Source organism: Pongo pygmaeus, chromosome 5 (assembly GCF_028885625.2).
Source record: "Pongo pygmaeus isolate AG05252 chromosome 5, NHGRI_mPonPyg2-v2.0_pri, whole genome shotgun sequence".
Classification (NCBI taxonomy): Eukaryota; Metazoa; Chordata; class Mammalia; order Primates; family Hominidae; genus Pongo; species Pongo pygmaeus.
In genome coordinates, this window is record NC_072378.2 from 126,861,964 (window position 1) to 126,887,145 (window position 25,182).

Genomic DNA, 25,182 nt, shown 5'->3' on the forward strand with positions numbered 1-25,182 from the left:
ATTTAAAAATTCCTTTGTTGAGTGATTACTGTATGATCCCATTTATATGAGATGCAAGAACCAGGATATTTAGTCTATAGTAACGGAAATTAGAAGAGCTGTTTGTGGGGATTGGAGATTAAATGCAAGGGTTCAGGAGGGAACTTTCTGGGGTGATGGGAATATTCATTATTTTTATTGGTTACACAGATAAACATGTATGTTAAAACTTATTGAATCATGTACATAAAATCAATATATTTCACTCTGTAAATTGTACCCTATTAAAATATAAAAATTTCATTAACTAATATTAATTTGTCAAAGTATCAGTTGAGTATCTTCTTCCACCATGCTTTGTGTTTTTAATTGTTTTAGCCATTTTCAAAACGGTAGAAAATTTTCTTCTCTTTATTTAGATTTGAAACAATAATTTTATTGGATGTAGTATTTCTATTTATTTTATTTAAAATAACCAATTAATGTAACTCTATATATTTCTTAAGATACATTCCAGGTAGAACATATTGCTTTTTCAATAGTACTTTTTTCCACCTCTCACTATTTTGCTATCTTGGCAGTGTCTGATAGCACTCCTTTGATTTCCTCTCACACACAGAAAATGTGCCCTGCACATTAGACAACCAAATATTCCATGCTGAATAGTCACATGTCAGTCTCAAGCAAATAGTAGGCATTCTGGGTAGCTTGCTATTATACATTTACTCAAGAATTTTCTGCAATTCTTTTGTAATATGTATTTTGGAAAGATACAAAGGAATTGCAGAAAATTTTCCCAGAGAGGCATCTTGGAAAATCGTATTCTGAATAAGTATTAGTAAACAAATATGACTATATTTGAGACACATATGAGATGCTAAGTATAGAGGACATTGTTTTTAAAACCATTTCCCGGTAAAGACAAAGCCACAGTTACCTTAAACTTCTGTGATGATCCCAAAATCATGGTGGTTATAGTGCTAACTCTAGGCCATTCACTTACTGAGCTCTTTTAAATATGTTATTGCATTAATCTTCTGGATGGTTAAGGGAGATATATATTGTTATATTTATTATAAAAAATAGGAAACTGAATCATAGAGATGTTAATCAATGTGGCTTGGTTTTTTATAGTCCTTTTAGTAGAGCTACAATTAGAGTACAAGTCCTCTAAAGAATCCTCATGAATAATGGATCCATGTTTGTGGAAAGTAAAGTGCAGACATCTGAAAAGTCCTGCTCACCTCATCCTGCTAACTGCCTCTTGAAGTCTTTCTATCTGGTGACATAAAAGCAAACAGTAAAGCATCTGCAAAGAGATAGCTTGAGGTCAATTATTGTAGAGAAAGGAGAAGCATAAGGACCCTAGAAAGAAATAAGAAAAGTTTATTTGAAAAAGCAGAAGTGGTTTTGGGATTCGGCACATCATTTTATCCTAATTATTCATATAGAATTTTCTTAGTGGAACCTGGGTGTTTGGCAAGGTGTTCATATACAGTGGGAGAGACAATGAAGTTCTTAATGACAGTCTTACTTATGGGACCTTATAGTCAAGTTGAAGAGAGATGTCTGGATAATATTAAAAAGTAACTAATACTCATAGTAAAAAGCAATTATGGATTAGTATCACATAGATCATAGTTTTCCAGGAATTCTGAGGAGGGAAATATTTTTGGCGATAGAAAGTCCACAGAAGGTTGAACTTCAAGGGAGGCTACATGTACAAGGAAAAGATTAGGATTTTAAAGTAGATTGGGAATGAAAGAAGAGAACATGTATGGGAGTGGAAAGGAAGATGTGAGATTACAGTACCTGCTTTTCTTGAAAACTCTGAGTCACCACTGGGTAGCAATAACAGAAAACTTTCCTTTTCCTAAGATCTGGGAATGTGATTGTTGCTTTAATTCTGCTCAGGGGAATTAGCATGTGTTTGTAAAGCTTATTAGAGGTGCATATGCATGGGGAAAACAAAATGAAACACTGTGTTGACAAGAGCTGTCTGTAAATGTCTAGTTTTGGGCTGTCTCCATTCTTCTTGAGTTCATAATTCTGGCATATGCAACTCAGGTCAGAAAACATTACGAAAAGTAATGTTTAATTACTTAATATTTTATTAAGTAAAATGAAAAAAATTCTATATGAAAAAATGGGGATAGCCTCCTTTTAAATTATTTGCATAGTATATTTAGAAGACTATTAATATTTTTATGAAAAAATATTTAGGTTCTTATTTAAAAGGTAGTGTGGAAAAGTAGGGAAAAAAGAAAAATAATAATTACCCACAACATTTGTCTTCAAACACAACCTCTGTTAAAATTTTTTTGAACATCTCTCCAGTCTTCTTTTCCTATAAAGAAAAATTTAGAGTACTAAGATAGGAATAGATTTATTTTTGGAAACTATGTATTTGTCTGACTAAAGTACAAGGAAAGAAAAAAAACAATTTCAACTTTTTTTGTAATTCTCCTATATGGAGCTATGAAGATATCTGTGTCTTCGTACACAGAAAAATCTTTGGAAAAGTTTATACCAAACTATTAACAGTGATTCTCTACCGAGAGAAGGAGTTTGGTATAGGGAGATAGGAAATATGTGTGTACACACACACACACACACATACACACACAGGCACACACAAACCCCCTTCTTATTGGAAGCATCACATGCTACTCGTGAAGTTAAAAAAAAAAGATCAAAAGCTAGCACCAGAGCCCTTGATTGTGAATTCTTTTTTTGACTTAACAGTTTTATATGAAAATAAAATTAATAACTAAATATTTTATAGTATATAAACATATAAAAATCATTTTATCCAAGTGTCTTAACTAAGAGCGAGTTAGGGTAAATGGAAAATATTCTTTGGTAGAGTAATACCCACATCATTGCCTGTCTGCATTGAATGTTAGCTTCCACTAACTTAGCAAGGTCATTAATTTGAAAAAGTTGAGTGTAAAGTGAGTTTGGATTCATAGGAGTTTACATTTTGGCTAAAAATATTAAAGCTTTTTAAAATGGTCAAATATATGTATAACCTTACTAAATTCTTTAAATGAATATGAAATAGATTGTAACATTTTTATTAGGTAGAGAAATGATGAGGATAAGATGGTTGTTAGCCAAAGATGATTTTGCCCACCAGAGTACATTGGCGATGTCTGACAATATTTTTGGTTGCCACAACTGTGGGAGGGTGCTACTGGCATCTAGTGTGCAGATGTCAGGGCAACTGCTAATCATCTTATAATGCACAAGACAGTCCCCACAGCAAAGAATTATCTGTTCTTAAGGAATTATCTCATAGCCAATTTGACTATACTTTATTATCTTGATTTTTAAATGTTTTCTTGTACTTTCTTTTTTGTTTTAATATAGTCTTAGTTAGAGTTATTCTTAAAATTTCAGGCTTTTAAATGCATATTTTAAAATAAAAATATGTGTAATATAGGCATGGGAGTAACAAGTTAGAACTCATCCACACCATAATTCCAACTGTAAATTAATACAACTATGGGAATATATATATATAGTTTTAAAATATACATGCCTTTGACTTAGAATCATCAATATTTTAATTTTAAACCTTTATTATACAATCTGTTGAGTATCCTGCTTCAATCTAGGTTGGTTACTGCCAAGAACTGATGCACAGTTGTCTTCCTGAGACATCTTTTGGTGGCTTTTCTAGGTGGAATCCACTGTTCCCTAAATCTTGTATCTTTCTCTTTTAGGTTAACCCTCTCATTTTGGTGATATGTGTATTCTAGCATCTTCTTAATAAATTTTGTTAAATTTTCTGATTTCTTTCTTGTCCCAAAATGTCTTTACAATAACATAATAATTGATTGATTTTTTTTTTGGTCCTTCATAACCATTCCTGCAAGCTTTTAGAATCTTTTCACTTGATAGACTTTCTATTCTGCAGTTTGTATCCTTTGGGCCTTGGAAAGTTTCCCATGACTTCTTTGAAATAATGCAACCTCTATTTTCTCTTGTATCTCTTTTTGAAACTTTGTTGTTTGGATATAGGACTTCCTATGTTAGGCCTCTTATAGGAATCTTTTATGGCCCTTAAGTTTGGCCTCTTTGCATTTTTTATTCTATCTTCTGCAAAATTTCCTTAATGTTATTTTGCAACACATCTATGGAAATTTTTATTGTTGTAATTGCTCTGAATTTTTAAAAGTTCATTTTTAATATCTTTTTAATATCCTCTTTTCTATATCTTTCCTTTCTGTGGATGCAATATTACCCTAATTAGAAAGTTTTGATCTTCCCAGGTCATCTTTTACTCTTGTTTAGTCTGAATTTTCTTATAAATTGGTGGTTTTTTTCTGAATGTATGATCATATATTTGTTTCTTCATTTATCAAAGAATGATGTTTAAGAAGGTTCTTGTGGGCTTCATATGTGTTGGCGAGGCATTTGAGTTGATGGGCTTTGCTTTCACATGGGTTGCTGGCTATGCATGTGAGGGATTTCTAAAGTGACAGAATAGTGAATTCTGTCCTCTCAGCCATTTACGAGAAGTAAAAATATAGCTGATGTGGTCTTCGTGGAAAAGAGTGGAGAAGGGATGTCATCCTTGTTTTTCTCTACTCTTAGGGAGTGCCTGGCCTAGGCATGCTACAATTAGTTCAAAGAAACTTGTTACATAAAGCAACAGCTTCAGCTGTCTTTTGGGACCAATTCACTGGCACAATTAAGTGAAAGGCCTAGGTTTCTACAGGTCCATAAGTCTCCTGAGCCACTTAACATCTGCAACACTCACATATATACTTTAACCTGTGGATTTACTGCAATTGGTACTCTCCTTCCTCCATCCAGCTTTCAGAAGAAGGCTAATGTTTGAGAAGGAGAATTTGAGAATGTTAATATAATGCAATAAATATTAGGTAAAAGTTCCAGAGAAGGAAAATTTAAGGTAATATGAAAATAAGTTGAAGCCAACTTGCATGGACATGAAAATTTTCATGATAAATAGATATTAACAATGCATAAGTGTTGTTTTTCATTGAAAATGACAGCTACTACTAAAGCATTTGTTTTAGGTACTTAGCTAGGGAATCAGGCTGCTTATCTGGGGCATAAATGATAGGTTATAGGAATGAGTGGTAGGCAAGTAAACCAAAAGACTAGGAAAAAACTCCTCAAACATCAAGAAAATCAGTTGATTGGTTTTATAATTTAGTTGTGTACAAAGTAGTTATAGTTTTGGAGTGGTACTTGGAATTTGGGAAGACAGGGCAGAATTATAACAGAGGTTACATTCATAGAGATTCAGGGCTCTGGTTCCTTGGGTCAGACAAACCTTCGATCCAGTACCCTGGATAGCTCCCAGGGATGGCAGTTGTTCTAAAGTCTTGAGGTTTCCGTTGGATCCTCTCAGATGATGGAATTCTCTCCACATGCTCTACTTAGTCACCAGGAATGAGGTTATCACCCTCATTTCATTTATGAGCTTTTGCTTTTCTCATCAAATTTGAAAGACTGTATCTTTAGGACTGACCTTAAACTCTACAGAGTATCCAAAAACTTTAGCAAGCTTGCTGGGGAAGAGAAAGTGTATATTCTTCAAATCATGTAATTATTTATCTTCTAGAGTTTCTATTATTTGGTGGTTAGGGATATAAATAATCAGCTCATGGAAAATGTACTCAATCTTACTTCAAATTAAACAAATGTGAACTAAAGCTACATTCATTTTTTTGTTCATCTCTTTGGGAGACATGCAGATAATACTATCTGCTAACTGGGAAGGTTTGGGGAAACAAGTCCTTATACGCAGTCAAGGTCATGAATTTCAGTTAATAAAAGATAATTTGGATATTCACATGTATAAATATAGATTGAATCAGTAATTATAGGATTCTAAATTATGGAAATGATTAGAAAATATATAAAAGGAAATATAGATATAAACATTAATTACAGGTTTTTAAATTATTTTCAAAATCTTAAATTACCCTCTAAACAGAGTATTGCTTTAAAATATCATGGCATATTCAAAAAGTATTAAGTATCTAAGCATTTAGATATATAACTATAAAAATAGACATAGAAAGATACTAAGGTAAAATCATTCATCATTTATTTGAAAACATAATATTTTGTGTGAAAACCACAAAACACACACATATACCTTTTGTATATATTTGTAATTAAGAAGAAGACTTAAATGATGTTCAACAAAATTGAAACAGTGCATTTGTATGGTAAGCTCTGTATGATATTTACTTTCTTTATTGAGCATATGTGCAATTTTCAAATTTTCTGCAATAATCACATATTAATTTTGAAGTAAATACTTTATAAATGAGTATTTTATTTATATCAGCAACTTCTTGTCTTCTTTAAAACATGCTGATTATCTACTGTGCTGTAGGCACTGGATTGGGAATCAGCAGCAGTGATATGGTTCTTGAAGTTATAGAATTCACCATCTAAGAGAAGGCAGCAAAGAAGAGAAAACAAAAATAGCACAATAAAATACATAACAAACAATTATAAACTCTATTGTGGACATGTAATAAGAGCAATGACCAATAGTGTGCTGCTAGAAGTTTAATTGGCTTTCAAAAATGGATGAATAAATGAATGAATAATAAGAGCCCAGATTTGTAAAATTTTCTAACGTATGTGATTTAAATACTTTCACGTTGGCCAATTTCAAGCTACCAATGTGTGGCTATGGAATATGGCATTGAAAATAAATGCCCACAGTTGGCTTTGGTAAGCCAGCATAGGCTGTCTCCAGCACACTACTAAATGAGAAGCTATAGTAAGGGAAAAGTGCTATAGAGTCAAAGGGTGGGAGGAGAGGTCAGAAAACTTTGAAAGGAAGTGACATTTTAGTTGAACCATGAAGGATGAGCAATAGATACAAGAGAGGGAATGACCGTGGAAAGCATCTGAGAGGAGAGAGAAACTCAGTTGAGGGGTGGCAAGAGAGAACGGCCCATGTGAGCATTAATGATGACTGTACTGGAATGGTGCCAATAGATTTTGAGAGAATTTAGAGCACTATTCCAGTTAAATTATAAGAACAAATACGTTTCAAAATATATGTGACCTCTAAGTTTCCTTCCAAATTCAAAATGGTATGGATATCAAAATTATTAATCAAGCTCAAGTAACCTGGATGCAAACGTTCAGTTTATATTCTACCTTAATTACATTTAAAATGTTACAAATCTGAGCATTTAGTTAAAGTGTTATATGGACACAAATAGGCAAAGTGAATGGCAGCCACTATCCAAATGTGCTCTTTTCCCAAGGAACAGTGATTATAATATCAAAATAAAAAGGTTATTTTATTTTTTACAGCAACTGTGACAGAGGTAAACAATATATTATCAGCAGCAGCAACAACAACAATGTCAAAAAGAGAGTAAAATATTGAGTAAAAGCAACTTTGCCTCCCCCCCACCATCAGGCAGATGTCAACAATCAAATTTTAAAAAGAATTCAGGTCCTGATGTCTTAATTCCTGAGATTCCTCACAGATTTAGAATGCAGTCCCCTTGAAGATGGTAAATAAAGCTTTCTTTACCTAGCACAGGTGGCAGAAGACACCATTTTTACAGAATCAACATCAATTTTCCCCTTCTATATTAATATTGTCTCCTCCCACTTTTCTAATATCCATATTTGCCCCAGGATTAGATTTGGGATAGTTTAGGAAGCTGATCTTCCATGAGGTAAGATATTCTGTTTGATATTGTTACTCATATCTATTTCAGCAACACCATTCAGAAAGTTACAGAAGATTCTAGAGACATGGTAACTGTTCATGCTTGGTCCCCTAAAGTCTCATCCCCAGAAAAATGATTTCCACTGTTAAGAAAGGAGTAAGAGTTTGGTAATTATTCTTCTCAGCTCCTAAGCTCCTCTGGGATAGGATATGAAATTTTAGTGCCACCATCTTGTACTATTGTTGGTGGCTTGATCCCCAAAAAATCGAATTTTTTTTACATTTGGAGAATTTGCTCTGCTTAGATGAATATTACAAAGTGTCTACAGAGGCAATTTTTGGTGCTTCATTTACAGCTCTCTTTCCTTTATTTTCCATGTAGGAAGATGCAGCCTTCATTTACAGCCTTTATTTTCTGATTACAGACATCATCTGCTGTTTGTTGCAGCTACATCTATTTTATATGTTGGGAGCAATTGGGGATGGTTGTTCCATGAGAATACTGATTCTCTGGTTAATTGCCAAGGATAAATTCATTGTATTTTGCTGTTTGGTGGACTGACAGGGACTGTAACGTTCATCTGAAAAGGCATGGCCCATCTGAAGTCCTGTGGCATTGTTTTCCAAGAGATAAGATTACAATGATATCCGGGCAACAGGGCTTCTGCAAGCTCTCCATTTGTGGAGCTTGTTCTCTGTCGGGAGGCACGAGATTGAGGATTAAAATGGAGACTGAATACAGCCAATGCTCTGAAGATGGTCATCTGCCTGGAAGCAGGCCCTCTAAAGCCAGTGGGTGGTACTACAGATCAGAAGACCATGTTCCAGCTTGTTGGCAGAGGTACTCAATTAGGAATATCAAATAAAGATTGATGAAGATACTGAGCAGTTGAAACAGCTGCCCTGTTGGAGACCATCCCAGTAGAGAGGAGCATGAGTATCCCAGGAGAAACAACTGCAAGCTTTGGAGAAGTGGCGAGGAATGAGCTAAGACATGCTATGGAGCCTGAAACAGCTTACAAGAAATAGAGTGAGGCCTTCCTGGCTTAGACAAGGGGTCTGGCAGCTTATGCAGTTTCATATAGAACCCATTTGGAGATTCACCATTGCCTTACATTTTCCTGCCCACTGGTCTCAAAAGTTCTCCAGCTTGTACATAATGGTGTCAGAAGTGAAGTGGAGTGAGAACCCTTGGCTGTGTCAGCTCCTGCTGCTGATCCAGATACATGATAATTTCTTTTTTTCTTTCTCTAGACCACATCCCTTAACTAACTGAGAGGAGCATATTGCCCAGGCTTCCTCAGGCCCACGGGAGGAGATGGATAGCACCATCCACTACTTTTTAATAATGTTGTAATGAACAACATGAATCTTAGTTATAATAGCCAAACTATACAATTGTCCAGTCTTGGGTTTGACAGAGGCCTTGGGTGATTAACCTCAACTGAAAAACAACATGATACTGATTATTTATAATATGATGATACTGATTATTTGCAATATTTCAATACATCAAAGTATTGAAAGAGATTTTTTTTCCTGTAGAGTGATGAATTTGTGAAAATTCAGCTAAATTTTTATTTAGTTATTTTAATTCCTGTAGTATAATTCAATTACCCCTTTATTTTCTTCCACTATTCTCTGGCTATTGAGCTATGATAGCAAGAGAATATAGAATTCACATGAAACACTGCAATATAAAATGAGGGAATCATAGGAAGATCCAAAATCAGAGTACCCTGAGACACTAACTAAATTGGAATTGAAAACAGGCCTTGGTTATATCCTTCATTTTGTGCCAAACTTAAATAGGGTAAACTATGTTGTAAACATAAATTATACATGAATGATTAGTACCCAGATGGTTAAAACCAAGGTTTGTATGATTCAAAATTATACTATAAATAAGAGGAATCTTCATGTTATATGCAAGAACATTTGATTGCTGGACCTTCATTTGTTAGAGGCAATAAAATCACAAGACGTATATCTTACCTGTAGTTTTCTAGCTGTCATATGATATATTTATGTGTTGGGGATAGGAGAAAGTGTTTTTCAAAAAGGCATGAAAAGTTCAATGTAAGTACTTTTAACTTGTGTTTTCTGAAATGTGCTGAAAAAATTCAACATGAACAAAAAATGTAAACCTCTGAAATTTAAGTTTGTTCATTGTTATTGCTTGAGGGTGCCCTTATTATAGCTGGCTAAGCTTAAAATAACTATGAGAGGAAGGGAAGTAGGAGTGTACTTTTTATCCTAATATAAGAAAAGAAAAGAAAAATAAAAACCTATGTTCCTAAACTGCCCATAATAGGCAAAATATCATTAGCCTTTTCTGGAAGATAATCTTACTAAGCTTATTTATCTGATTTTTTTTTTTTTTTCTGGTTGATTTTTAGCTATTTCTTCTTTTATCTCATATGATACCTCTGTTTCAACTATAAATTTCCTGAGAGCAGATTCCTTAGAGACGTGTGTGACCATCATCAGTGTGGCTATGTTACATAACAAAGTTTATTTAATTATACCATAATATAGCATTTCCTATCTTATCTTTTGATAAAAATATATTCTTACGGACATTCATGATATGTGGTAATCACTATCCATTATAGTATGAAAATTTATATTTTGCGATGTGTGGATTTTAAAAGGAATTTATCAGTTCTGATGTGTGGAAAAGTCTCCAGCCATATGAAAGGGGTGAGATTTGATGTCGATTTTAGGGATTTTTTTTCATCCAGCAGAGCACAAGTGATTTATCACCCAGGGCTTGATTAAGTAATATTTTCATTCATGAACCGTTAAGTGTGTTATGAAAGATGTAGAAATAAAAAAGACAATTTCTCCACAGTCAAGAAGTTCATAATCTCATGAAGGTGATTATGCTATAGTAAACATGATGACAATGATGATGACCACAGAGAAGGAGGAGAAGGAAAGGTAGAAAGAAGAAAAGAGGTGAAAGGGAAGTAGAGAAGGAGAGAAGGAGAAAGAAATGACATAACATGCATTAATTATATACATGCCAATTCCTGAGCTAAATATGTCACATGGATTTTTTTTCCTTTTTTTTTTCAGTGCCCATGGAGGGAAACACTCTTATTATTCCCCTTTTTCCAAAAATTAAATAAGTTACTTAGAGTCACAAAGTTGGGAGTCTGACTTTACAGCTTAGATTTAAATTTATGCTATCTCTATCTTTCTTAGTATGACATAGTGATTAAGAGAGCAGAGACCATGGGGTTAGAATTCTAGGCAATTATGCCTAATTGCCAACAGATTTGGGAGTTTAGTTTCTATTTTTAAGTTCTATCACTGTTTTACCTTATATGTGCTTGTTGATTCATTACAAAATCTTTCTTTACCCTTTAAGTAATAATGATTTTTGTATCACATTTATTGTTCATAGAGTACTGAGGAAATTAAGTTAAAACAAGAAAAGAAAAAAATATGTATTTTTGGCAGTTGTACTATTCTTGCTTTTGTTTAACAAGGTAGAACTTGTTACTTGGGCATTGGCCCTTCACTGGAAGCCTTTATTCAGTCACTATGCTTCCTAAATATTCAAAGGGCTACAGTTTGGGGTCCCCCCAAATGTGCTAAAATTTATTAAGCACAAAACATGACTTTTGGTGTTGAAAGTTATATTGGGACAGCCAAATAGGTCCTTGTATGTCCTTGTCATGCCAATAAATCCAGCCAGAAAACTATTTTTAATGGTTGCATGAGTAACTGGTATTTTAAGAAGATACCCACACAGAGGAAAGAGGTATAGACAAACATCAGATTTTCAAAGACTCAACAAGGGAGTTTGCTTTTTCTGGTAAACTTCACCTGCAGTCTAAGCAACGAGGCCAGTGCCGAGTCTGCAATAGTACCTCATGCTTCCTTTATGTATTGTGTGGGATCTGATAAATTTTTCAGGATTCAGTCCAGCTGTGCTCTCATCACATTGATTTAATGGCCCTTAAGAGAAACCATAAAAGTGCTTTCTGGTTAGTGAGACCCAGCTGTTTCTCATGGTATTGCATAAGACAGCAAGCTGAGTTAGCTATAGATTAATCATATTAAAAATTCAGCTTTTCCCATCATGTTTTATTTTCATACCAGAAAAGACTTGGAGCAAATATGTGATTTGTTCAGTTAGGTTGTTAGGCCCAAAAGGAAAGCAACCAAAGAAATTATCTGATTTGATCCAAAAAAGCTATTAATAATTAGAGCCCCCAAATGAACACTGAGTCATATTAACATACCTGGTGTGTGTGTGTGTGTGTGTGTGTGTGTGTGTGTGTGTGTGTGTGTTTGCAGAGGGTGATGTGAAGGCCAATGGCTGGAATGGAGGAGGGCTCTGTTTTCATTACCAGGCAACAGTGCAAGAAGCCAACAAAATTATTTGAGGATTATCAGGCTCTCTGATGAGGTTAAGAACATTGAAAGTCGGTACAAAATGAATAGCTGTGTAGATTTACAGTGTCATTCATGTCATCTGAGCCTTTTGGTTTTCTGCAAGCAGAAGGACGATTGTACTACCAGGCAATCTGTTACATATTAAGCTGGGGGTATGAAACAGTCTGTACTGAAAATGATTCTTCTCAAAAGCAGACATGAAGCATTTAGAACTTTTGCACTTTAGGTACTTTCAGTCAATGAAGTACTCAGAAATAAAATGTTTTTTCACCCCTGTTAAAACAATGAGGAAGATGAGAATGGGAAGAATTAGAAAGAAAAGTATTAATTTTAAAACCATTATTTTAGTATTAACCAAGTTACAGGTCCTAAATTCAAGGAGTGAAGTATGTAGTCACTGAAACTGAAGTCATCGTGGAGACAAATAGCTGGAGAATTACAATTATTATTTGCCTAATTTTTGGTGATCAACTCTGATTGCAACAGCCCTTTATTTAAATAAGACCACATGGAAGTGATTCATTGTTTGTGATTGTAGGGTCACGGAATGTGAAAGACCCTACACTGCAAACTATTGCAAACTTGAAAATTAGATAGAAAATAATTGTAGCTTAGATAGAAAAGAATTATTTTTACACTATCAATGGAAAAGATGTTGCTAAGTGAAGAACTATATTTTCATAGTTTATTTTCATTTAGAAACATCCATTTTAATATAGAGCTATTTATATATTCTTATTTAGTTACTAATGCTCTCAATAAAAAACTTGATTTAAAAATATCTAAACATTGTATATTTCAAATTTAAGGATTCATTTTTTTCTACCAGTTTCAGCATTAAACATAGTTTTGTGGTTTTTAAAGGTTGTTTATGGTTTAAGTTGTTATTTTAAAATAATACCTGTTGAATATTTACGGGAAGTTCAATGATAAAGAAATTTATGGAACTGTTCTCCTGATGGCAATAAAGTAACACATTTGTATAAAACTAGGTAATGATTCAAGGTCGTATATATCCTTCAATGTTTTTCCCTTGGAGAAATTGAACATAGTTGTTAGTATCCTTAACAGATACCTACAGATAGAACTGGAGCAAGAGAGATGCTATTACTTGGGGTATTTTAAGGTCAGTATTTCAGTAGCTGCTATTTTTTATTACTTGTCATGTAGACCAGTTCTTCTCTACTGAGTAACATTAGCTTGAAAAACCAAAGGTTTGGTGGCCTAAATAGACAACAATAACCAATATCTTAACTTTGCCAGACACTTCTGTGGGAAACACTGAGCTGTGTCAGTTTTGCCATTCTTACAATTCTAGCCAATGCACTAAAGGCAAAGAGTACTGTTGCTTGGTCATGATGTGGGAGTGGTGAAAATATGACATCCCTTGGTTCTATTGATTGCCAAAAGAGCCAAGTTTTTCTTTTGCCTCCACAAGAAATGCAGCTTAGGTTTTCTGTAGTTCTCTGTGGTTTGCATTCAGTCCCAAATTCAGAGTCCAGGATAAAAAAAGTTATGTCAACCAATAGCAGGCAAGTCAAAAAAATGCCAGGCTGATGTAATGCAGGCTTCTATTTCACTTCAGAATGAAAATTTAATGTTTTTTGAGAGTCTGTTACAGAGCAATTCATTATGGTTATCTTATGAATGATAGGTTCAGAGAACTAATGTTTGTGCTACATATTTTTGTGGCTATTTCAGAAAATGCATTACAAGAGGCAAACAGCCAACAGCAAGAATCACGCTTAAGACTAAGAAGTAGAACTGGTTCAGCACAAAATGGATTTTTGTTTATTTCTTTGGGTCAAAGGTAAAAGGCTGTGTCATATAGGGCGTATGCTTTTGGGAAGGGTGTCTGGTTAGGCACTGTTTTGTAAAGGTATTTTCCTTGTCTTGTTTGCCCACTCCGGGCAATCAAATAATTTTGTACTTTTTCTAGTTAGTATTTCTCTATATGCTCATTTTAAAATAAAACAATAGAAAAATAGAGAAAATTTGGAGGAAGGAAAAAATATAAACGTAAACCCACAAACACAACTATTGTTTACATATTGATGTACCTCATTCCAATAAATTCTTTTGTAGGTAAAAGCTTTAAACACATGATATGATTATGATGGTAACAGATCAATGTAGAAACATATATAATCATTATTAGTACCAGATTAATACAAATTAAGCTTTGCTTAACTGTTGTCAGATTCAACAGAATCTGCTGACCCCAAAGGCCTTTATATATATATATATATGTATATATATATGTATGTGTATATATGTATATGTATGTATGTATATATATGTATATATGTATATATGTATGTATATATGTATATATGTATGTCTATATATGTATATATGTATGTATATATGTATATATGTATGTATATATGTATATATGTATGTGTATATATATGTATATATATGTATACACACACACATATTGCACACACACAAACACATATATATACTTTTAAGTTCAGGGATATACTTACAGGCTGGTTACATGTGTAAACGTTTGTCATGGGGGTTCGTTATACGAATTATTTCATTACCCAGCTATTAAGCCTAGTACCAATTAGTTATTTTTCCTGATCCTCTCCCTTCTCCCACCCTCCACCCTCCGATAAACCCCAATGTGTGTTGTTCCCCTCTATGTATTGATATATTCTCGTCATTTAGCTCTCACTTATAAGTGAGAATATCAAATATTTGGTTTTCTCCTCCTGAGTTAGTTTGCTAAAGATAATGGCCTCCAGCTCCATCTATGTTCCTGCATAGGACATGATCTTTTCCTTTTTGTGGCTGCATAGTATTCCATGGTATATATGAACCACATTTTCTTTATCCAATCCACCATTGATGGGCATTTAGTTGATTCTATGTCTTTGCTATTATGAATAGTGCTGTGGTGAACATACCCATGAATGTGTCTTTATGATAGAATGATTTATATTCTTTTGGGCACATACCCACTAATAGGAATGCTGGATCAAATGGTATTTCTGTCTTTAGGTCTTTGAGGAATCACCACATTGTCTTCCACAATGGTTGAATTAATTTATACTCCCACCAAAGTGTATAAGTATTTTTTGCCACAACCTCACCAGCATGTTATTTTTTGACTATTTAATAGTAGCCATTCTGACTGGTATGAGATGGTATCTCATTGTGGTTTTCATTTGCATTTCTCTAATGATCAGTGATGCTAAGCTTTTTTTCATGTTTGTTGGCTGCATGTATGTCTTCTTATGAGAAGTGTCTGTTCATGTCTTTGCCCACTTTTTAATGGGGTTGCTTATTTTTATTCTGTAAATTTGGTTAAGTTCCTTATAGATGATGGATATTAGACCTTTGTCAGATGCATACTTTGCGAAAATTTTCTCCTATTCTATAGATTGTCTGTTTACTCTGTTGAGAGTTTATTTTGCTGTGCAGAAGCTCTTTAGTTTAGAGAACATCTTTTCATATTTAGAAGAGATGTTTCCAGGTTCTGACTAACATTAATATTCAAATAATAATGTCCCAGAATCCCACATTATTCAATTAGTAGGAAGTCTTTTAGCAGGCTGCATTCCTGAAGTATTTCTGGGGTCCTGGAAGAATGCTCATATGTTCCCATATCCATCCTTGTTTTCACTTGTCACCATAATGCTCTGTCTACTCTAAGATGTTGCTCATATGTTGCTGTCTCTTATCACCTTTAATCAGACTCCAGCCTGCATTCTGTCTGTCCTGACTGCTGCACTTCAAGAATGAACATTCTAAATTTCCCAAATAAGAGCTAATGTCAGGCAATTAACAGATAATAAAACTTTGTCAGAATTTTGGGGTTACCAGAAAATGCAACATAAAAAGGAAAAAAGGTTAGAAATATTTAAAATGCTATTTAATATTCTATTCTGGAAAACAATATAAAATTTCTTATGTGCTTAATTTTGAGCTTTTAGGTTGTTTCAGTTTTTCACTTTTAAAAGCAGTTTATATATATTTTTCGATGTAAAATTTTTATACTTCTGTTTTGTATATCATCTCTGCCGGAACATATTCTTAGCTCTTAAAATCTATCAGAACATTTTGTGGGAAAGAAATCCTATATAAAGAATTTCTAGATTCACTTATTTTATGGTTAGTGATAGTTTGTGCTGTTTCCAATTGATTTAATTTGATAAATTATATTTTCCTAGGAACTTGACCCTTTTATCCAAGCTTTCAAATTTACTGCCATAATCTGTTTGTGGTATTCTATTATCTGTTTCATATCTGTGGTAATTATTTTCCATTTTTAATTTTGACAATGTGTATGTATGTGCCTGTGTGTGTGTTTGCACTTTCTTGTTGTTTTCTTTGATTGGTCTCCCCAGAGTTTTGTTAATTTTACCATGAAAAAAATTGTTTTTCTATATTACTAATATTTGCTCCTATATATTAATCTTTTCCTTTTACTACTTTCAATTTTTTAAAAATATTTCAAACTTCTTTATTTGAATGCTTAATTTTCAGCCCTCATCCTTTTCTAATAAAAACCAGGCTATGCATCTATCCCCAGCCACTGCTTTAGCTGTGCACAGATGTTTTTATTTATGTTTTTAATATTACTTATTAACTTTAAAATATTATTTAGCTCCAAATATTTTCTAATTTCCATGACAATTTATACTTTCTGCCCTAGTTTTTATTTAGAAATATTTGTCTCAATTTATAAGTTTGAAATTTTCTAGTCATTTTTTACTATTTTTAACTTAGTCACACAATAAAATATATATTACAGTAGTATATATCATATACCTGTACATTATATATTATATTAAATATTATGCAGCCTATATTGTCCAATTATATATTACATACATATATCAGTATTTGCAACTGGAATTTGGCATGTGGCCTATTATGTGCTCAACTTTAAAAAAACGATTCATATATGCTTGAAAATATATAAATTCTATGGTGGTTGGGTACAGTTTTTTAAATATATTTCTAATCGTTCAAGTTTATTAATAATGTTATCCAATTCTTCTGGTTCTTTATTATTTTGTCTGTTGTTTAGTCATTTACTGAAAAAGTTATGTTGATATCTTGCAATATGATAGTGAATTTGTGTATTTTCCTTATTCTGAAAAAAAAGTCTGTTCTATTTTAAGGTGATATTCAGTGCATGAAGGGTGAGATTGTTAAAAATTCTTCAATTTGTATGTTGAAAGCTTCATCATTATGCACTGACCTTCATCTCTTGCAATGCTTTTTAATTTCAAGTCTTATTACAAATATTAACATAGTTTCATTAATTTTATTTTCATTAGTATTTGTCTGTTATATCTTCTTTTGTTGTTTTTCTTTCCTGTCTATATCTCTGGTTTAGAAATGTCTCCTACACACAGCATACAGATAGATTTTTTAAATTTTGAGGTTGACAATATTTGTCTTTTAATTTACCTTGTTGGGAATTCATCAGTTTTCTTGAATTTGTGGATTCATTATAAATTCTGATTGTATGTATGTTGAATCTTCCCATCCTGATCTCATATCTTTTATCTCCCTATTATATTTTTCACCTCTGATTCTCTAAACTCCCTGTCTGATATTTCCTCCAGCTCTACTATTTCAAGAATCCTCTCTTTGGCTATATCTATCTTCCATTTAATACATAACAGGAGTTCTTAATTTTAGTTATATAATTTGTATTTTTATTTCTAAATTTTCTACTTTTTTTCTTTAAAAGCTATGCCTAGGCATTTTGTTGTTGTTGTTGTTGACACAGAGTCTCATTCTGTCACACAGGCTGGAGTGCAGTGGTGTGATCATAGATCACTGCAGCCTCAACCTCCTGGGCCCAAGCGAGGCTGGGCCCACCTCAGCCTTGTGAGTAGCTCTGACCACAGGTATGTACCACCATGGCTGGATAATTTTTACAGAAATTTTTTGTAGAGATGGGGTCTTCCTATTTTGCCCAGGTGGTCTCAAACTCCTGAGCTCAAGCAATCCTCCCACCTCAGCCTCCCAAAATACTAAGATTACAGGCATGAGCCACTGGGCCAACCTGCTTAGTCATATTTACAGTGTTTTAATTATACTTAACACACTGATTAATTCTACAGCTCTGGTGGTTATATCTCTATTTGACTCTCCATCTAATTCATCACTTTTTCTTTTCCTTGCTGTGGCTCCAGGAAGATGGACTATATCACCTAGCTTCTTAGATGTCTGGTTTCTGATTGGATTTGGTCACAGTTACTCACCAGTAGGAATTCAAGAGTGGGGTTAGATAGTGGAAAGATGTTTATTTACTTTCAGTTTCCTTCTTAAAGAATGTATATATTTCTTTACTTATGCCACTTAATGAGATATTTATTCTATTCCAGAATACATAAATGTCTCATTAAGTGACATAAGTAAAGACTACTAAGAAAATAGCCTAACATCAGTTCAGGCCGGGTTTTGCTGCCAAATCAATTTGTGACAAGTCTAGAAAAAAATATTGGTTTCTCAAAGTGTTGAAGATTTTGGAATACCAGATAGGGGATTATGAATCTGTAGTTATTATTATAATTCTGCTCTAAAATCTTTGCAATTCTGATTCTCCTATCTGTTGTTTCTTTTGGCCCTAACTCAAAAATCCTTATTTCATTGTGATTTTGTTATTTTTAACTGAGAAATCATCTTTCTCTCTTTTCTTTTACTTCTTATTTTTAAGTAATTTTATGCTTAGAGAAAAGTTGCACAAAATAGTAAGGAGAGTTTATGTAAAATTTTCATGTATTTTCCCCTAAAGTTAACATCTTGCATATCTAGAGGGCAATTACCTAATGCAGAAAATTAACACTTCACCAATACTATTAAATAATCTATAAGCCTTATTTAAATTATGCCGATTTTCCCACTAATGTCTTTCTTTTTTCTGATCGAGAATCGAATTCAGGACCCCAAACTGCATTCATTGTCATGTCATTTTGTTCTCTCTCCATTGATAGAAGTTCCTCAGTCTTTCTCTTTCATAATTTTGATGCTTTTGAAGAGTACTGATCTTTGAAGTACTGATCTCTTTGAAGAGGACTGATTTTTTAGCATGTCCTTCAATCTAAATTTGTTGGATGCTTTGTTGTGTTTATCTAGTGATGATCTTCCATTTTCATCATTCGTTCTACATTTATTAATTAGAATCCCATTGAAAATAAGAGCTAGGCTTACTTTCCTATTTATTTATTTATAGCATTGTATACTCATGGATATTTATTTTATTCCATAGGTTTTAAACCATTTTCATTATTTGTTTGGATGCACAGATTTGGCTCATTTTTTGTTACTATTCAAGTTGGCTCCTCTCTTTCAACATATTCCCGATTTCTTTCTTTCTTTTTCTCTTTTTTTAGCACTTCTTTACTTTCTGGCACTACAAGGTATTCCAAGCTCATCTTTTGTATTCTCTGCCCCAGTCCCAGAAAGGAACATTTTTTCAAAGATCCCTGGTTTCTTTTATTGGCAAACGGTATTTAGAAACAAAGATCTGGGGAGAGATCTTGTTTCTTGGAACTTTATCTAAGGAAATTATCTGAGGCCTGGGTGGCCTGCTTTAGAAAGTTTTTGTATTTGCTCCTGTTAGATGCCATGACTCTACCAGCCTTAAGCTACTTTATTGTTGCCTTTAAGTTTTTACATCATTCAGGTAGTTTGGTTTTACTGTGCACATCTAGGTGAGGGCTAGTTTATGGTTATTAATTCTTAGGGGCAAGAAGGTTCAATACAGGAAATTGTCCTTATTGCCTTCTAGCAGTAGGGTAGACTGCTTTTTTTCTGGTTCAGTTTGCCATCAGGATTTATTCCTTTGGTGCTCTGGTCTCCAGGTAGACTCTTCAATTTGTCCAGATCCTAAAATTTTTCTCCCATTCTCTGATCCTTATGAAACCATGAGAATTGAAGTCCAAGTTCACTAGGTTTGGCAAATTCTCTTCAGGAGACAGCCAGGTTCAATGTTCAGCTTTTCTCTCTGTTCCTGATTTCATTTCACTTTTCGGCCTCTGAATATTTCTTACACACGTTCCAGCTCATCAAAGGTATTTGTAAAAATGTTTTGTACATTTAATTCAGCATTTTTAATTGTCAGTGGAAAGGTTGTTCATGTGACCTCATCCTCCAAGTTATAGGAATTGAATATACATTAAAAATTTAGCATGGATCATGAGGTCAGAAGATCAAGACCATCCTGCCTAACACGGTGAAACCCTGTCTCTACTAAAAATACAAAAAAAAAAAAAATTAGCCAGGCATGGTAGCGGGTACCTGTAGTCCCAGCTACTCGGGAGGCTGAGGCAAGAGAATGGCATGAACCCGGGATGCGAAGTTGCAGTGAGCCGAGATCGCACCACTGCACTCCAGCCTGGGCAACAGAGCAAGACTCCATCTCAAAAAAATAAATAATACATAAAATAAAATAAAATATTTAGATTTAATTCATTTTAATTCATTCTACAGACTTTCTGAGGGAGTGATCATAAGGTTCAATAACATGTTAAAGCTTTGTATAAACATTATTATAGTTCACTAATTTTTTATTTTAAACATTGCTTTAAAAGCAATGCAATATTTTATTTCACCTTCAATGGACGAGCGTAAGTATTAATGTACTTGTGAAGGGCCCTGGAATTCTCTAAGAATTCAGAGAAGGGAATAGTTTCTTAACCTCCCTGTGTGAGTCCTTCTCCATAGTTAGTATGCTTATCTGGAATGTCTGACACAGGAACAGCAAAGGGGGTGGGCTAAACTGACAACAGATATTCAACAAAGATTATTGAAAGGCGAAGTAAAAGGGAGGATATGTATTTTTCAAAGATCGTCACATAAAATCTCCCATCAAAACATACTGACAACTATGAGGCCTTCTGTGCTGTTGGGGATTGATGGAACCATGATGTATGATGCTATAAACATAGCAATCTGTTACCTGTTGACTTGCAGAGTTACATTGGCCTCATCAACATACCTGTGATGTCAGTTGTTTTGGAATTTCATTCTCTCAATTACTTTTTATAGCCTAATCCCTCTTTCCACTTTTCCTAGCTATATTGCTTTAAATTAGCTAAAACCGATTTACCTCTCTACTGTTGTTACTAATAGCTTTGATTCTTTTCACAATTCTTACTTTCTTGTAATGCCCATAATTTTAAAACTATTTTAGTTGACACATTTGCTGTTTCTTTTAATAAAGCTTAGAACAAGTTCTCAGTCAGTCAGAGTAGGAGAACAAAAAAAAAAAAAGAATCCTGAAAGTATCCTACCACAAGATATTTTAACTAACCCCATGAGAGTCCTGCTGATAAAATTGTACACATACTGGTCATTGCTCATAGATAGCTCATAAAGCTTTCAGGCAAGGATATTCCTAATACACAAGCTCAAAGGAAATTGGAAAAGATGGTCCTCCAATTGCTAGATTTTCACTGCACTCATAATTCTTGAGGATCCATGTATTAAATAGCAGAATGGCAAAATAATTTTAAATTAACTAATATTCTCAATAGTTTTGACTTTTAATTTTTTATTAAAATGAATACAAATGTTTAAAATTCAAATAAAAGGTTAAAACATAAGTTTGCTTAGCTATGCTGTGACTATACTCACTCCTGTACTCTTAAAGACTTGATTTGTTTCTTCTCTACTTAATATGCTATTCAATTCACACAGAATATCTGTCACTTATTATAATAAGTAGTTTTAGCCTTTAGGACTAAGGCTGAGAATTTTAGGACTAAGGCTGAGAATTTTGTTAACTGCCAAGAGCATACGTTAGAGAAAATAGCTCAGTATCTGCTTTCTTTAAAAGAAAAAATTACTTTGTATACTCATTTAAAATGTTACTTATAACTTGTTACTAAAAATAACAATTATAATGTACTTACCATAACATTTATAAATATCTCTAGAGTTTTGTAATGTCATAAAAGCACCAAGAAGAATGATAAATAGGGTGGATCACCAAACAGTAAAGCAAAGCCAGAGACAATAAAACATATTGACAAAAATGCTGGCAATATTGCAAGAAGTGAAAGAAATAACAGTAGGAAAGAGTGATGGAAGTACTCAATGATGATGAAATATTTCTTTCTTATATTTCAGGAATGGGATGTAAAAAGATGAACAAACAAAAAGAAAAGATAATATTGCAAAACATCGTATTGTGCTTATACCCAAAGAAGCAAAGTTAAAATTAAATTTATAATCAATTATTTTATTGCATAAAGTTAATCACAATTTGGAAGGCCATTGTTTCTAAATTTTCTGTAAATTTTACTTTACTCACAACATGTAGGGTCCTGGTTTAGGCCTGGTAGAAGAGCTAAATGACATTATGCATTTCTTCTAAAAGCTCATGAACCTAGACATGTCCTAAAATTATAGGACAATATATGATTGATGCTAAATGTGAGTTAACAGTCAATAAGTAGTATATGGATGAGTAGTTCAGAATGAGGAAAAATCTTAAGGGCTAAAGTAGTGAGAAATTTTTGATGAAAGATGAGGAATATTGGGAGAGAGGTACAAGATTATAAAAGAGAAAAGGTGGGTTATTATTTCGGTAGGAAGAAAGATGTGGAAAGATGCAGAGGCGTGTGCAGAAGCAGCAAGATTAGTGTGTAGGTATCTATGCAGAGGACCGGGAGAGACTAGATTAAAGTGACTTGCTCAAAGTAATAAATATTAACTCCAGAAACTGAAAACTTTTAATTCCAACTACATGAGGAACAATGATCTCTAAGTTCAAGTTACGTGCTTCTAAGTAAGTCAAGATTTGGTTTCTTCTTGGAGAAAGGGAAGAGATTTTTCAGTTTTGAGAATTGAAAGAAGAATGAATATGGAGATATACTTTGAAGGTCAAGTTAAAAAAAATGAGAAAGTAAGTTCCTTAAAGTAAGTAAAATAGGGTGAGAGTGGGTGGGCATGTGTTCATAGGTGGCTATGACAGGTGAAGAAAAACAATACTGGAATTCAAATAAGCAAGAGATTATTTTGTTAAATGAGCCTTTTATGGGAATGCTGAATTTACCAAGAATAGTAGATAGGAGAAATCATAGTAGAGAGAAAACTTGTGAATTAGGTGCTAGAGTGTTATAGACATTAAATCAAAATGTGAAATTTCCAGAAGTTTTCATTTCATGCAAATATATTTTTCATATTTAAGGCAAAGTTAGAGAAACATAAAAATATTTATAGTGCTATATTTATGTTTTTATTCCTTTAAAGATCTGTAGCTACCATGTTAAAACTGGGAAAGGATTATTATATATAATTTTACTCATAAAATATATTTTAAAACAGGTTTGAAAGTCAAATTTTCATCCGTAAATTTACTACTGATAAGCATCCTAAGGCTTACCTGTTTAATACAAACAGAATTATAGGCTGATGAAATTTAATGATTCTACCATTTCTTAATTTTCATTTATTTTATGAGGACCTGGAAAAAATTCAAAAATAGATAGTGTCACTATCACTGCCATTACTGCAATTTCTGGTAGTTCTCCTGTTAGCGCTATTCTAAATGTGGATGCTGCTGGCTCAATCTACGGATCCTGTCCACTGTCCAAATATTGTGCTAAGTGATTTATATCTCAAAAGTCTTTTAAAAGAGTTACCGGGCCGGACAACTCATGGCGGCGGCGGCGGCAGCTGCTTGGGCGCGGTGCGGTGGTGACTGAGCTACGAGCCTGGCGGGGGATGTGCGCCGAGCCTCGGCCCGGCCCGGCCCCTGCGTGCCTCCCAGGCTCCGCACCCCTGATGCTGCACGGGTGCTGAGCCTGCTCCGGCGGGGACGATGGTGAAGTATTTCCTGGGCCAGAGCGTGCTCCGGGGTTCCTGGGACCAAGTGTTCGCCGCCTTCTTGCAGCGGTACCGGACCTATAGCAAACATGTCTTGACGGAAGACATAGTACACCGGGAGGTGACCCCTGACCAGAAACTGCTGTCCCGGCGACTCCTGACCAAGACCAACAGGATGCCCCACTGGGCCGAGCGACTGTTTGCTGCCAATGTTGCTCACTCGGTGTACATCCTGGAGGACTCTATTGTGGACCCACAGAGTCAGACCATGACTACCTTCACCTGGAACATCAACCACGCCCGGCTGATGGTGGTGGAGGAACCATGTGTTTACTGTGTGAACTCTGACAACAGTGGCTGGACCGAAATCCGCCGGGAAGCCTGGGTCTCCTCTAGCTTATTTGGTGTCTCCAGAGCTGTCCAGGAATTTGGTCTTGCAACGTGACCAAGACTATGAAGGGTTTTGAATATATCTTGGCGAAGCTGCAAGGCGAGGCCCCTTCCAAAACACTTGTTGAGACAGCCAAGGAAGCCAAGGAGAAGGCAAAGGAGACGGCACTGGCAGCTACAGAGAAGGCCAAGGACCTCGCCAGCAAGGCGGCCACCAAGAAGCAGCAGCAGCACCAACAGTTTGTGTAGCCAGCCCACCACCACCACAGCACCCCAGACATCTAGGCTTAGCCCCTCTGCCCTCCCTCCATTGTACTTTATTATTAAAAATCAACTTCCAGCCCTGTCAAAAAAAAAAAAAAGAGTTACCATTATAATATTCATTGCTCTGATAAAGAAACTGAGGCTTAGGGAACTGAAATACTTTTTCTAAACTTATTGTTTGCATATTTAAATATTCTACACATTTTTTACTAATGTTTTTTCCGATTTATGTACAACTTCCTAAGAGAGGTGTGTTAAAATTTTCCACTGTCATGGTAAATTTTTGAATTTCTTCTCATGTTTTTGGCAAATTAAATTTTATTTTGTGACAATTTTGAAAGTTTATGGGAACTCTATCATTAATTCTATTGTTTACTTCTGTAAATATGCGATAATTCTTTTTATCTCATGATTATTTTTACCTTAAAATATTTTGTATTTGATATTAATGGAGTTATATCAGTTAGCGTTTGCCTTGATTCGATCATTTTACTTTTAGCCTTTCTTTTATTATGTTAATTATGTTAAAAGACATTTAGCTGGATAATTTTAAATTTTTATATTAATCTGAGGATCTCTTTTAATTGCTGACTTTAATCCATTTATATTTATCGTGATTACTGATAAAGTTTGTTTTATTT

At 34.1% G+C, this 25,182-nt stretch overlaps 1 pseudogene; it reads left to right on the forward strand.

The window, feature by feature from the left end:
• The first annotated feature begins 23,708 nt into the window (after window positions 1-23,708).
• On the forward strand, window positions 23,709-24,612 carry LOC129037952 (PRELI domain-containing protein 1, mitochondrial-like; annotated as a pseudogene).
• Window positions 24,613-25,182: the final 570 nt, after the last annotated feature.